The 14169-nt window shown below is 34.0% G+C and overlaps 1 pseudogene across 1 annotated transcript; it reads right to left on the bottom strand.

The window, feature by feature from the left end:
• Positions 1 to 10154: 10154 nt before the first annotated feature.
• On the bottom strand, positions 10155 to 14034 carry LOC104742174 (AP3-complex subunit beta-A-like; annotated as a pseudogene). Its single transcript, XR_015579147.1, has 9 exons — positions 13589 to 14034; positions 13397 to 13469; positions 13073 to 13307; positions 12813 to 12940; positions 12636 to 12732; positions 12271 to 12485; positions 11248 to 12038; positions 10766 to 11023; positions 10155 to 10642 (listed from the first exon to the last, which is right to left on the bottom strand). The product of XR_015579147.1 is annotated as an AP3-complex subunit beta-A-like (transcript).
• Positions 14035 to 14169: the final 135 nt, after the last annotated feature.

Raw genomic sequence — 14169 nt, 5'->3', positions numbered from 1 at the left:
AAAAGGACCATCCTTCCCTGTCAACTTAGTCATAGGACGTGCTCTGCTCGCAAACCCCTGCACAAATCTCCTGTCGTAACCTGCCAATCCAATAAAACTCCTGATCTCTGTGGCATTCTGCGGTCTAGGCCATTCTCTGATAGCCTGAATCTTCTCCGGATCTACAGAAACTCCATCTGCAAACACAATATGACCCATAAAACCCCTCTCACGCTGCCAAAAACTGCACTTACTCAACTTAGCAAACCAATCTCTGCTCCCGCAACTTCTCCAGAACTGCCTTCACTTGCACTGCATGTTCTTCAAGACTCTTAGAATATACCAGGATGTCGTCGATAAAAATGATGACAGACACGTCCAGAAAACTCATGAAACACGCTGTTCATCAATCTCATAAACGTTGCTGGCACGTTAGTCAACCTGAAAGGCATCGCCACGAACTCATAAACCTATACCTCCTCCTTCTACTTGACGGACAACACCGACGCTCCCCACGGTGAAGTGATAAGACGAAAGAATCCCCTATTTACTTCCTCAGCTCTACTAGACTAATAATCAAGTATGCCGACATCAACTCACCACCACCCGAATATCAACCCCTCTTGCCTATCCAAGAGGCTCTAGTAACTTGTCTCTTAGGGAAACTTCCACAAGATAGTTTATTTGAAAAAAATAGCTTTCCGCTTGGCAATTCTCCACATCAAATCATCAATACGAGCGTAATAAAATAAACAAGTACCATACGTTCGCATAATCTGATTCACCGCATCAAATGCTTTGCAGGCGCTAACTCAAACCACTTGACTTATTCCCTCCAACAAGCTTACCAAAACCTTGAATCTAGCCACCTTGTCCATCTCCGATGAACTTCATCCAACATCGTCGCAACGATTAGTTTATCCTGCAATGAAGGCTTCTCTTGAACTTATGTACCTGGCAACCTTGCCCCTGCCGACTCATACCTGATGCAGCTCCCCTTCCTGGGACTCCAGCGCCACCGCCCATACAATCCTGGCACAACGGCCACTCATTCATGACCACTCTGGTCATAAAACCCAGACTCACTGGGCAACACATCCAAAACCTGAGATTAAACCACCAGCACTCTCTCGAGGTCCACATTCAGTCATTATGTTTATACTCACGTCCTAGGCATTGCTTGCTCCCAGCTCTTCCACCCTTAGGTCGCAACCTTCGAGCCATACCGATCTCACTCTCAGACCACCGTCTTTGAGTTATACCGTCTCACTCTTGGACCATAATCCTCAAGATCTTGGTATCAGAGGAACTAATCATCCCCTCAAGAGAACATCATCCCCTCTGCCACTCTCGGAGCCCACAGCCCCTCGAGCTATCAGTATTCTGGGAAAACCACCATCCCCTTAGGAGCAACAATCCTTAAAGACTATAAACATATTTCGACCAAAGGTACTTCCCGTGGTACGAGTATAACATTACAATGTTACACCTACCCACTCAACTTCTAATATCCAACTGGATTATCCACCAAACAGAGAAATATGTGCTCCAATTGCATATGTCCACCTATCCGCCTCTCTAGGCTCGATACCTCTCGAGAAGAATCTCACACCGGTCATCTACAGCTGCTCCATCCTTTTAACAAGAGATGGATAGACCACAACATCCACAGCCCTCGGCTGCACCCCGCAACATGCGGTACACTGGTACCCCTCTCGGTAACTGCTCCCACAGCACGCCAACAGTTCCGCCAAGCGATCATCTCGACCCTGGGCTCCACCTGCTGCAACCTCACACTTGGGTTCCCAGCACCCCGGCACGCTCACCGGCTAACCCCCCGGTCACTCCTGATACGCTTGCGATCCTACGACGTACCTCCTCGTGGAACTCTGGACCACACACTCGCTGGCCTCGGGACCCCCCCGACCATGACCACGACCACGTCCCCTTCCATGACCAACAACTCAAACACCTTTAGCCACTGCACTTCCAAAAACAGAGGCTAACAAGCAATCTTAATATAATACAAAAATACAAAAAAACCAAAACTCACCGTGGAATCACACTGTAGGATCGAAGAGGATGTTCTAGGACTCCATGCCACACACAATTGACTAAATCACATAATCAATCAAGACATGCAATCTCAAACATCACAACAGAAACCTAGTGAACCCAAACCTAGAACCGTAAGGGCTCTGATACCAAACTGAAACGACCCGACCCGTTTTTTAAAAATAAATAAATAATAAATAATAATAATAATAAATAAGCTAAAACTAGTGGTCCCATATCCACTAGCCACCTAACCACAATCACAATCGGCAGCGGAAATAACCAATAATATATCATAAACAATAACCAAATATCAAACATCAGGAAACATAAAACCGGCAACCTAGCAATGTTTCTAATGATCCAATTCTAGCAACCTAGCAATGCCAAACAACAACCAATCGAGTCCCTAGAACATCCTCCTCTTCATTGCCTTGATTCCACGATCACACTTTGCATTTACCTGCACCACAAACACAAATTGCAATGCATGAGTATTTAATAAACACTCAGTAAGGCAATCCTCCCATCTACTGGGCTATACACACAAGCAATAGAGACATCTCTAACCATCAACCAACACTCAACAAACAACAAATAACAAACCAGGACTTTGCATCGACCGACACCAACATGCATCGACCGACACCACATGGGGATGCATCGACCGACACAAGAGGATGCATCGACCGATGCAAGTTACACATACATCGACCAACACTCGCACTGCATCGATCGACGCATGCTCGACATAACACGAAAACCCTAAGGTTTTACGTGCCGTCCTCGCACTTGCATCGACCGACGCACAGAGTGCATCGACCAATGCAACATGCCGAGCATCATGTTCCCCGAAGCTTCTCGCCGGATCTTTGTTCCTGCAACCACAAAACTCGATCCCAAGCCACAAGAAAGCTTTCTAACGTCCCAAATAACCATCTAACAAGCCTAACAACACATAAACAAGAAGATCAGAGAAGCTCTAGCTTAGATAAGCCATGGTCCTGCACTTACCTTTGCCAAGGCGATTCTGAACCTTAAACAAACAAAAAAAACACTTCCAGGAAGCTCCTACAACGATCCCAGCTACAGATCTCCACAGGAACAGCCTCAAATCTCCAGAAATCACCAAGAACACTCAAGAACACTTAAGGAACGTTTTCTCCCTTTTCTTTTGTCTCAAAAACGGCTAAACACGACTAATTAGACAAAACTCGAGTTAAGGGTTTTTCCTAACCCAAAACGCGGCGTTTAACTTAAGTCAAACCGCAGAAAAACGACCTTGCATCGACCGATGCACCTACTGCATCAACAGATGCAATCCCTAAACCAGGATTTCGGTTCGCGGGTGTTACAGTAGTAATATGAGAAACCTAAAGAAAAAAAATAGAAAAAATGAGTTTGTAGAAATGAATTTTTGGTTAATTGATGAAAATTGACAAAATTATTACTTACGAAATTATGATATATTGAATAATAATATTTAGGATATTTTTGGATTTCCAAAATTTTTGTGGATGTTAACTGAATTTTTGCTGTTTACTTTTATTGTTAAATTTAAAATACTAACCAATATACATATTATCTCATATGATGCTCTAATCTATGAAAAAGTGAACTATGGTTTGATGATGATATAGACAGTTAAATGTGATTACTAAAGTGAATGTCTAACGATGAGATTTATTTTAGAATATTTTTTTCAAATATTAATATATATCATTTAAAAAAATCATTTAAGAATATTAGTAATTTTTAAATGTTTGATTTTATAATTTCAACACATGTATTTTTGTAATGCATATGTTAAAACATAAGATAATTCAAAATAAATTATAATTTATAGGAATGAATATTCAGTTATCTGATGAGAATGTCTCTATATCTTTGTATATGTTTTGATTTTATGAATTTCACTCATTTAAAATTGATTAAGACATGAATTAAAAATGAGTACTTATAAGATAACAACATAACAAATATATCTTAAATAATGTTGATACAGTTTTTTTGCAAATTATATATATATTTTTAATTTTTATTTGTATTTTCAATTCCTACTAAGATATATATATTTGATATGATGTATTAATTGTATTTGATATAAAATATTTAGTTATATGCAATTAAGATGAAATGTGTAATTAAACATAAAATATGGTTTATTATGATGGTATAGATATTTAAATGGTACTACATGTCCTATAAGAGATTTTTGGTAAAAGCACAAAGATCAATAAACAATAAATATTATGTCATTTATAAAACTTCAACCAATAGGAAAATATACTGCATAGTTCAAATAGTAATAAATTGTTATATTAATAAATATTATACATAAAATTTTGAGTAAATATTATAAAATAGAGCAAAAAAGCCTTAAAACTCTTATATAATGGAACTGAGAGAGTATTGAAATGAAATATGAGAGGTTTATATTCAATATTAAAATGTTACAAGATAAAATCTAAAAACATGTAAATTACTACTTAATTATTCTTAATAATATTTTATTAATTTTTACCTGCGTAATAACGCGGGCCTTATCTAGTTTTATATATTTTTCAAGACGAAAATACTTCAAAAACTATAGATTCTTTAGATTTAAAAATCTTTATGATGCACAACGATAATTTAAATTGCAAAGGAAATATTTAATATAGTAGATCATAAAATTATTTAAAACAAAATACCTTTATAATTTATTTTAAACCAATTGATTATTTAATATAAAAATATTTTTCCAAAATTTTTATATCTCTTCTTCTTTGAACTTTTTAAAGTTATTAATCGATTCCATAACTCAGGGCTAGTAACATACAAAAAAACACAGTCTGAACATTAGCAGAATACTAAAATAATTTGACTATTATTCCAACGCAATCACATGTTATAAATATAGATAAGAATATAAATTATATATATATATATATATATATCACTTTTATTTATAAACATGTTTTCTACTTTGATAAATTCGATTAATAATTTAATATTATAGAGTAAGACTATAATTTACAAAACTGAAATAATCATATTGAACTCATTATGAAAGATGTTGTCTACTTTTTAAAATTTAAGTATAAAACCGAGGTGTATTATTTCTCTTAACTCTGTGGGTACATATTTTTAACGGGGTGTTAGCTTTAAAATGCTTTAAACTAAGTGTTCTTATTTGTTATGTTTTCATTAGATTTCATTTTCAAAGAGGTTTAAATACCCTCAAGAGCTCACTTCAGCTTTTCTACTTTTTTTCTTTGAATTTATATTTTCATTACGATAATAAATCTCTTAAAATAGTCTATATAATTTTTTTTACTATCATCTATTTCACTTTTAGTTTTTCTCTTTGTAATACTTGGAATCAACAATGAGTTAGAAATAAAATTTCCAAATTTCCAAATTAATAATGCTATATCAACTGTAAAAAAATCTAAAAATATATATATTTATTGTATTTAATTTATTTTTGTTTTTCTTTCTACAAATTAAAAATCTATGTGACATTCACAATTTTTATAATGATGAAGTCTATTATATGTTTAAATTCTATTGGCTATATTTTCAAAATTATGTTTTTAATTAAAAATTGATGTGGCAAGTTGAAAAGCTGACGTGTATTAATTAAAATATTTTGATTGGTTAAGTCTATTTGATTGGTTAAGTCTTTTAAATGAGGTGTCAGCTTTATATTCCACTAAAATGCTGATGTGGCGAGAAACTTCTTATACTTTTATTGTATTGATTTTCTAGTCATAAAATATCTACTCGGTTATTGTTTTGTAATTGTATATTTTTGGTTTTATTTTATCACATAAACAAAAACTAAATCCAATTATGTATAGTTTGGTTTGTTGGGTTCCGGTGAGAGCATTCTTGATGGTTGCTTGAATTTTGTCACCCTAAAACATTTTAGAAAAACAACAAAAAATTAGTATAAAGTAATATATAACAAAAAAAATATATGTAATCGAAATCTAAAATTTCTCACACGAAAGAAATTGAAATTTTAAACTATGTTTTTGAATGGTTATAAATCGGAAACAATGTTGAAAGTAGCCATGAGAAACTAAAAGGTTGAGTGGTTATTAACTTTCACTTTGAATAAGTTTAAAAGGTGAAGTGGTGGAAATGATTGGAATGGATGAACGTTTATATAGAGGTACTACTTTCTATTTTAGATTAGGTTATATTCGACTGATTTTGTGGCGAAATATTATTTACCAAATCAATGATTTTGGTTTCTGTTATTATATTATTCCTTTTTTATGCGAATCAAGGATTACGTTTGCTATATATAACTTATTTTCTTGTTTGGAGTATATTTCTTTCATTTATTATTTCTTCATATATTTATTTTCCAAGTTTGTCAAAGATTAAGTTTGCTATATTTAAGGATATTTCGTTTTTAAATTGTAATTGCTAATTTATGAACATGATATGCGTGTTGCTTTGCATCTATAATAAAGGAAACATGGAACTGCCGGAAAGTTATCTTTAATTATTGAAATCACATTAATACCATCTTAATTTAAATTAGAAGGTTTTTTTACTGTTTTTGTTTATATGCACCTTAATTAACGGGCATTTAAAATATACTGAGGATTTCAAAATTTGTTATTTTATTTGATTTTTCATTATTTTTAAATTACTTTTTTGGAGAATTTGTAAGATAAATTATAATGATACCTTTAATATATAGTTGTTTTGGAATTTAAGAGACAACGCTTAAATTCGTTATGTGAACCATGATTTTGTTTTTATTTTTATTTTTTATTTTAGGATTTATATATATCACTTATATTATTTTTGAGAAGGAATAATAAATCAATAGATATAATTGTTTGTAATTAGTTATAAAAAATAATTTTATAAACAATGAATTATACTTATTTGTTTTTAATATGCAGGAATATCATAAATTTCGTAATAATATGAAATTAAATAAAAATTATTCGATTGAATTACACATATCAATGGATTTATTAAAAACACAATTATTGTGCTTATTCTGATTTTTGAATACATCTGAAATATTTCTACTCTAAAACTGTATTAGTTTCGATGTTTTCATGACTTCTTTTCATTTTTTTTTTCTTGCCCTTGTGAATCCGTCTTCTTTGACTAAATATTGAAATAGTTTCTTGATGTTATGAGTCTGACCAATTGGTTCGTGTAGTACACCTTTTGGGATCTGTGAAAATGTAAAGTATATTTTATTAGTTATTTAGAATAAAGCGTAAAAAGAAAAGTCAATGAACAAACTTATTTGCAAATGAGATGAAATCCTTTACACTTTTTTTCTTCCACATTTTTTCATTCATGTTATGCACAAACTTAGCAGGAATCTCATCATTTGACTTGTATTGGCTATTTCTCTCGAACCATGAAGAGAAATGACGGCTATAAAGCTGGACAAATGTTACACAATTGGAAGAGGATTCAGTTTTTGCTGGAAATTTTGGGTTGCCTTAGAAACAGTTAAAAGAAGGCATATTTTTTAGACGAATGGAGTTGTTTGGGGATGAGGTGGGTGGTGATGAGGTGGGCGGTGATGAATGAATTTATAGGTGTTAGTATAGGTTATGCTTTCAATATAGGCAAGTGTAGGTATCATTTGTTTATTAAAAATTGTCTTTTAAATAATTATAATAGCAGTCTTTTGTAAATACGTTAATGTTTTAAGGGTTATTTGATAAAAAATGCTCTGAGCTATATGATGCTGACAACTCAACTTTTTTGTCAAAATGTTCCTCTATTAATATATATAGGGGATTGATCCGAAATCTAGTTCATATATTTCACTTAAATTGTGAGTTGATTAGCGTTTAACTTGGGAAATGTCTTTAAATTAAGTATGACTTTGAAACTTACATCAATTAACTTGGGAAATGTCTTTAAATTAAGTATTACTTTGGAAACATCTAAAGAAAAACAAGGTCTCATGAGACAATATAAAAACCAAAACAAATACTGTAATGATTATTTTATTTTTTTTTGTTAAACCAAAACAAAATACGGTAGAACATCTATAAATTAATACTTTTTAAATTAATACACCCTATAAATTAATAAATTTTTATGGTTCCAAGTTGGACCGGTGTAAAAAATGATACATTTCGATAAAATAATAAGATAATAACTTTTTTGAAAAAATCCTATATAAACAGAAGGTATAAGTGTTTTCTCGGTTTTAGTCTGTTTTCTCGTTTTAAGCCTGTTTTGGGACAAAATATGTATAAGTGTTGTCTAAACACTCCAAATTCAACCTGAACTCTTATAATTAGTCAAATGCATTAGATTGTTATATATTTTGACCCTAGACACACAAACAAAGCTTCAAATCAATGTTTTCTCGGTTTTAGCATGTTTTCTGGTTTTAAGCCTGTTTTGGGACAAAATGGGTATAAATGTTGTCTTAACATTTCAAATTCAACCCGAACTCTTATAATTAGTTAACTACATTGGATTGTTTCATAATTTGACCGTAGAAACAATAACAAAGCTGTTTACTGCTTCGACTCAATGTATTTTCGGTTTTAGCCTGTTTTTTCGTTTTAAGCCTCTTTTGGGATAAAATAGGTATAAGTGTTGTTTAAACACTCAAAATTTAACCCGACCTCTTATAATTGGTCAAATGCATTGGATTGTTACATATTTTTACCTTATAAACACAAACAAAGCTTCGAATCAATATTTTCTTGGTTTTAGCCTGTTTTCTCGTTTTAGTCCTGTTTTGGGACAAAATGGGTATAAATGTTGTCTAAACACTCCAAATTCAACCCGAACTCTTTTAATTAGTCTAATGCATTGGACTGTTACATATTTTGACACTAGAAACAATAACAAAGCTGTTTACTGCTTCGAATCAATGTTTTCTCGGTTTTAGCCTATTTTCTCGTTTTAAGCCTGTTTTGGGACAAAATATGTATAAGTGTTGTCTACACACTCCAAATTCAACCCGAACACTTATAATTAGTCAAACGCATTGGATTGTTACATATTTTGACCCTAGAAACACAAAAAAAGCTTCGAATCAATGTTTTCTCGGTTTTAGCCAGTTTTCTCGTTTTAAGCCTGTTTTGGGACAAAATGGGTATAAATGTTGTCTTAACACTCCAAATTCATCCCGAAATCTTATAATTAGTCAAATGCATTGAATTGTTACATATTTTGACCCTTCAAACACAAACAAAGCTTCGAATCAATGTTTTCTTGGTTTTAGCATGTTTTCTCGTTTTCAGCCTGTTTTTGGACAAAATGGGTATAAATGTTGTCTTAACACTCCAAATTCATCCCAAACTCTTATAATTAGTCAAATGCATTTGATTGTTACATATTTTGACACTAGAAACAATAAAAAAGCTGTTTACTGCTTCGAATCAATGTTTTCTTGGTTTTAGCATATTTTCTCGTTTTAAGCCTGTTTTCGGACAAAAAATATATAAGTGTTGTATAAACACTCCAAATTCAATTCGAACTCTTATATTTAGTCAAATGCATTGGATTGTTACATATTTTGACCCTAGAAACACAAACAAAGCTGTTTATTGCTTCGAATCAATGTTTTCTCGGTTTTAGCCTATTTTCTCGTTATAAAACTGTTTTGGGACAAAATAGATATAAGTGTTATCTAAACACTCCAAATTCAACCCGAAGTCTTATATTTAGTCAAATGCGTTGGATTGTTACATATTTTGACCCTAGAAACACAAACAAAGCTACGAATCAATGTTTTCTCGGTTTTAGCCTGTTTTCTCGTTTTAAGCCTGTTTTGGGACAAAACAGGTATAAGTGTGTTCTAAACACTCTAAATTCAACCCGAACTCTTCTAATTAGTCAAATGCATTGGATTGTTACTTATTTTGACCCTATAAACACAAACAAAGCTTCGAATAAATGTTTTCTATGTTTTAGCCAGTTTTCTCGTTTTAAACCTGTTTTGGGACAAAATGGATATAAGTGTTGTCTAAACACTCTAAATTATAGATTTGAAAAATAAAATATCTGACAAAGCTATTCATAAGTTTGAAAAATATATTATTTAATTTAGTAAGAGCATGTTTATGATGTATCATGATCTGTTGGTTGTAGAGAATCTTTAATTTAGTAAGAGCATGTTTATGAAATCTCATTGTATTTATATTTAAATTATACAGAAATGTATATAAAAAAAAAAGAATGTTATAAAACAGGGTTTAGTAGCATACACATATAGTGAGTGACATACAAGAAAATCCTTTATTTTGCTTATCAACTGGTTGAAGAAGACGGCTCAACCATGAAATTAGCTATCCTGTTCAACAGGTTTAGACCAAAAACTGTTTCTTCGCAATTGATCTTGACTGTTAAATTCAGAACTTCGGTGCATTTGCCTTCCACTGTGATGGTAATCAAAAGAGGGATCTCACTGCTCAAGATTTTGCTGCCGAATCTTAATCGCAGCCCAGTTGCATCTTCGAGTGTGTTTGCAACTGGTAAATCCACAGACACAAGGTGTAGATTTGAGTTGCTAAGCACCTTTAGTGTTATGCATTCGCCGATGCTGAGAAATTTGTCTTTCCCATTCTCCATTCTTGAATCTTTAACATGATCGTCAAATGTACACCTCCCAAAATTGAAAGGAACGGAATCAATATGCAAAATGAAAAATATCTTTCTGAAATGCAGGTAAAAGTCAAAGTTTCTTATAATAAATCAACCTCAGTTCTAAGTAGAGAGAGCAGCTAACCTTCGACTATACTCAAACATTCCAGGTAATCGAGATTCTGTGGCTAAGAATTCCTCGATGCTCATTGAAAATGGTTTCACAAGGTATCCAAGATCAGGTCGTAACTTGACAGGAAACTTCTTTTCATTGTAATGCAAGGTTAACCTCATGGGAAGCAAGTGGTGATGAAACCGAACCTGGATAAGCCTCTTTGCACTCTGACGTGGTTCAAGGCAACTGATTTCCTCAAGTGTTGGCACATTGTTGTAAGATGATGCACTGCAGGGTTTACGAATAGGTAAATGAGATAATTAAGAGAAATTAAAGATAATCTACCAAAACTAATTCCTTGCAGGATTAAGGATGAGAACTTGTGTGATATATATATATATATATATATATATATCATTAAGTTAGGTACAGTTTATGTAAGGGTAAGTGATATATGGATTAGGCAAAAAGCATGCTAATTAAATCAATTCGAATAGAGGAATCAAACTCACTTTGCTTTACCAACCAAAGTCTGTTCAGAAGAGTCTGCTACCTTCATTGATTCTTCATCTTCCAGGGTCTAAGAGACTATAGCTTTTCGGCTTCACTCGGCTTCCCATATCACCAATGGATATCTTCGCATAAGAGCTCTGATTACTATTTACTGCAGATGGAGTTTGATTTGATGTACTAGGCTGATCATCTAACCACAAATCCAGGGCCCTTTTGGACCTTAGTTCTTCCTGGTCAGCGGAATCATAAGTATCTGAAATTTGAATTAAAGGAGCAGCTGGATCACTGGCATCATTAGATACCGTTCTTCCATTATTGTCACTGCTGAGATCTGAACCAACAGAAGATTCAGAGTCATAATCAGAGGAACCATCCTCATCCCCTCCTGAGATTCCTGAGATCCATCCAAATCAGCTCCGGCCTCCCTTTGTCTATCTAAATCTGACAGCTGGTCATGTTCCAAACACAAAACTACAAGGCTTCGGAAGAGGTTCATATCCATCCAGGGGCTGCATGAAGAACTATCTGTGACAGAGATCCAGGGAGATAAAAACGATCGTTTAGAGCTAGCGGTGTAAAAGGTTTCAGTTTGCTCCCAAATACATGCATAGCAATATGTTCTTGTGATGCAACACTGTCTTCTGTGGGCTCATGAGAAGCTAATTTGCATGATAGCAGCTTCTTGAGGAAACGAGTTCGATCCCGAATGTCATAGCTTAAGTCACATTCGCCAAATTCAAGCATATAAACCATAATCCATTTCAACATCTGAAAGTCGTCAACCTTTGCACTTTTATTAGAACCTGCAATTACAAAGGCGATTGAAACCCTAATCTCATATCCTTTTCATGGAAACAATTTCTCAAAACCCCTCAATGGTAAAAAGACAATATTACCTTTAATGAAGGTTGTTTTCAGCTGTTTTATGTTAAATATAATTAAACCAGTAAATGTTCGGCGAAAAACACAGTATTAAGAATCTATATTAAATATTTTCTTAAATATAATTATCTAGAAGCAACGCCCCCAGCTATACCTTAGCCGTAGTATTAAGAATCTGTAGTTTTGTCTCTGATGCCTCTGATTTAAAGCTCCATGCAAGGTACTTGGTTAATGTGGTCAGCATCCTAGGAATTATAGGACCCAAAGAGCAGTAAATCCCTACCATCCAAATAATAGTTGCACGAGCAGCAGCTACCTTTATTGAATTCAGACTAGGAAACAGCTGAATTATCACCTTCAAACAACCAAAATGAAAAAAAAAAAAATCAATACATCATTGAAATTATGTACAAAAGAGTTATTTGAGATCATTGCAGTGGGTTCTAAGCATGTTTTTAAAACTGGTAAGACGCAGATGCTCAAACAGTAAATGAGATGTGTATACTTTATCATGACTATCGGGATCTCGCTCTATGATAGTTTGAATCGACATTACGGCTTGCACCAGGACTCCTGCTTCTCCATCTCGCCAGCAAAAGATTCTGTAACATTGTGAGAGCTACTTCAACCGAACTGCCAAATAGGTCAACCAATGAGTACAAGTAAATGAAGCATAACTGACCTTGTCGAACTAGTGCTAACAATCCATCAAAGACATGTAGTTGGAATTGTTGGCAGTCTCTTCGCACACAAACCAATTGCTGCAATTGTATCAGCTGCAAATCTTCTGTCCGGATCTTTAATATAATCCTGGAAAAAGCTCATGGTTAACAATAACACTTTACGACGTGCTTATTTATAATACTGGAAAATTACATGATCATACAAACTTTCCAGAATGAACCAAAATACTTTGATTGTCGATTAAGGATAAAGTAGTACCTCAAACTCTCTCAAAATTGAAGTGATAGATGAAGCGTTAGCAATAAGAGAAAGCATCTCCAGCTTATGTGCTTTAACTTGATATGCATCGGAGGAACAAATAAAGAAATTTTCAAAGTATGGAGCAAAGAGAGAAGGTGCTGCTTTGGCGAAAACTAGGATATTGCAGAGGACCTGCCACGAATATGAATAAAACAATAGTTGATCGATAGCAATCAATGCTTCACTTGGACGCCTACATAAACCAATAGAAAGCTACTATATACGTAAGATACACAAACAAAAAAAAGTAAAACACAGCAAATCACTAATTTGAGTCTTTACATATTGAAGCAAATACAAGTAAACTAGCTTCTTCACTTCCGATGACTGACTGTGACGCAACGTTCTTCACCACCTGCCATTAAAAATTCGTCCCAAACAATGTTTTTAAATCGGAGCTAGAGATAGATCTCACAGGTTCAATTCAACTGATATTGAAAACAGAAGGATCAAAACCAAATAAGGGAAAAACACCTGAGGGAAGAAATTGGAAACATCAAAGCCCTGAGCGATAAGAGCAAGGAGACGTTTAAGAGCTTCACATTTCTCGGATTCGAACTTGCTATCTAATAGTGGAGCAATGCTGACATCCTCTGGATCATCATATAGATGAGCGTCAGTGCCGCCGATCCGGAGCACCACAGCTGAAGCCTTGCTCAGAGTCTCCGACGTCGAACCAAACTGATTGAACATTTGAAGTTTCCGATCAAATCACAGAGAAGAAAAAAAAGTTCAGCTAGTAAGACGATGAAACGAACTTTTCAGAAGAGAAGCCTTGTGTTTGGATGATTGAATAGCCTTTGTTCACAGTCTGGATTAGTTTAACCCGTATCGATTAACCGGATGTTATTGAGCAAGATCGTAAACCGGTTTTATAACCCGAATAAAGCCCGTTAAGAGTGGGCTAATTGTTAAACCCTAAACCCATCTTATATATATATATACGCTTAAGTCACCTTCTTCTTCTTCTTCTTCTTCTTCTTCTTCTTCATCGTTCGTTGTACTTGTTCTGATAAAAGTTTCTTCTTTACTTTCCCGGAAAACTGGATCTTGAT

Source organism: Camelina sativa, chromosome 14 (assembly GCF_030686135.1).
Source record: "Camelina sativa cultivar CO46 ecotype springtype chromosome 14, ASM3068613v1".
NCBI lineage: Eukaryota > Viridiplantae > Streptophyta > Magnoliopsida > Brassicales > Brassicaceae > Camelina > Camelina sativa.
This window is presented reverse-complemented; position numbering and strand designations above follow the sequence as displayed.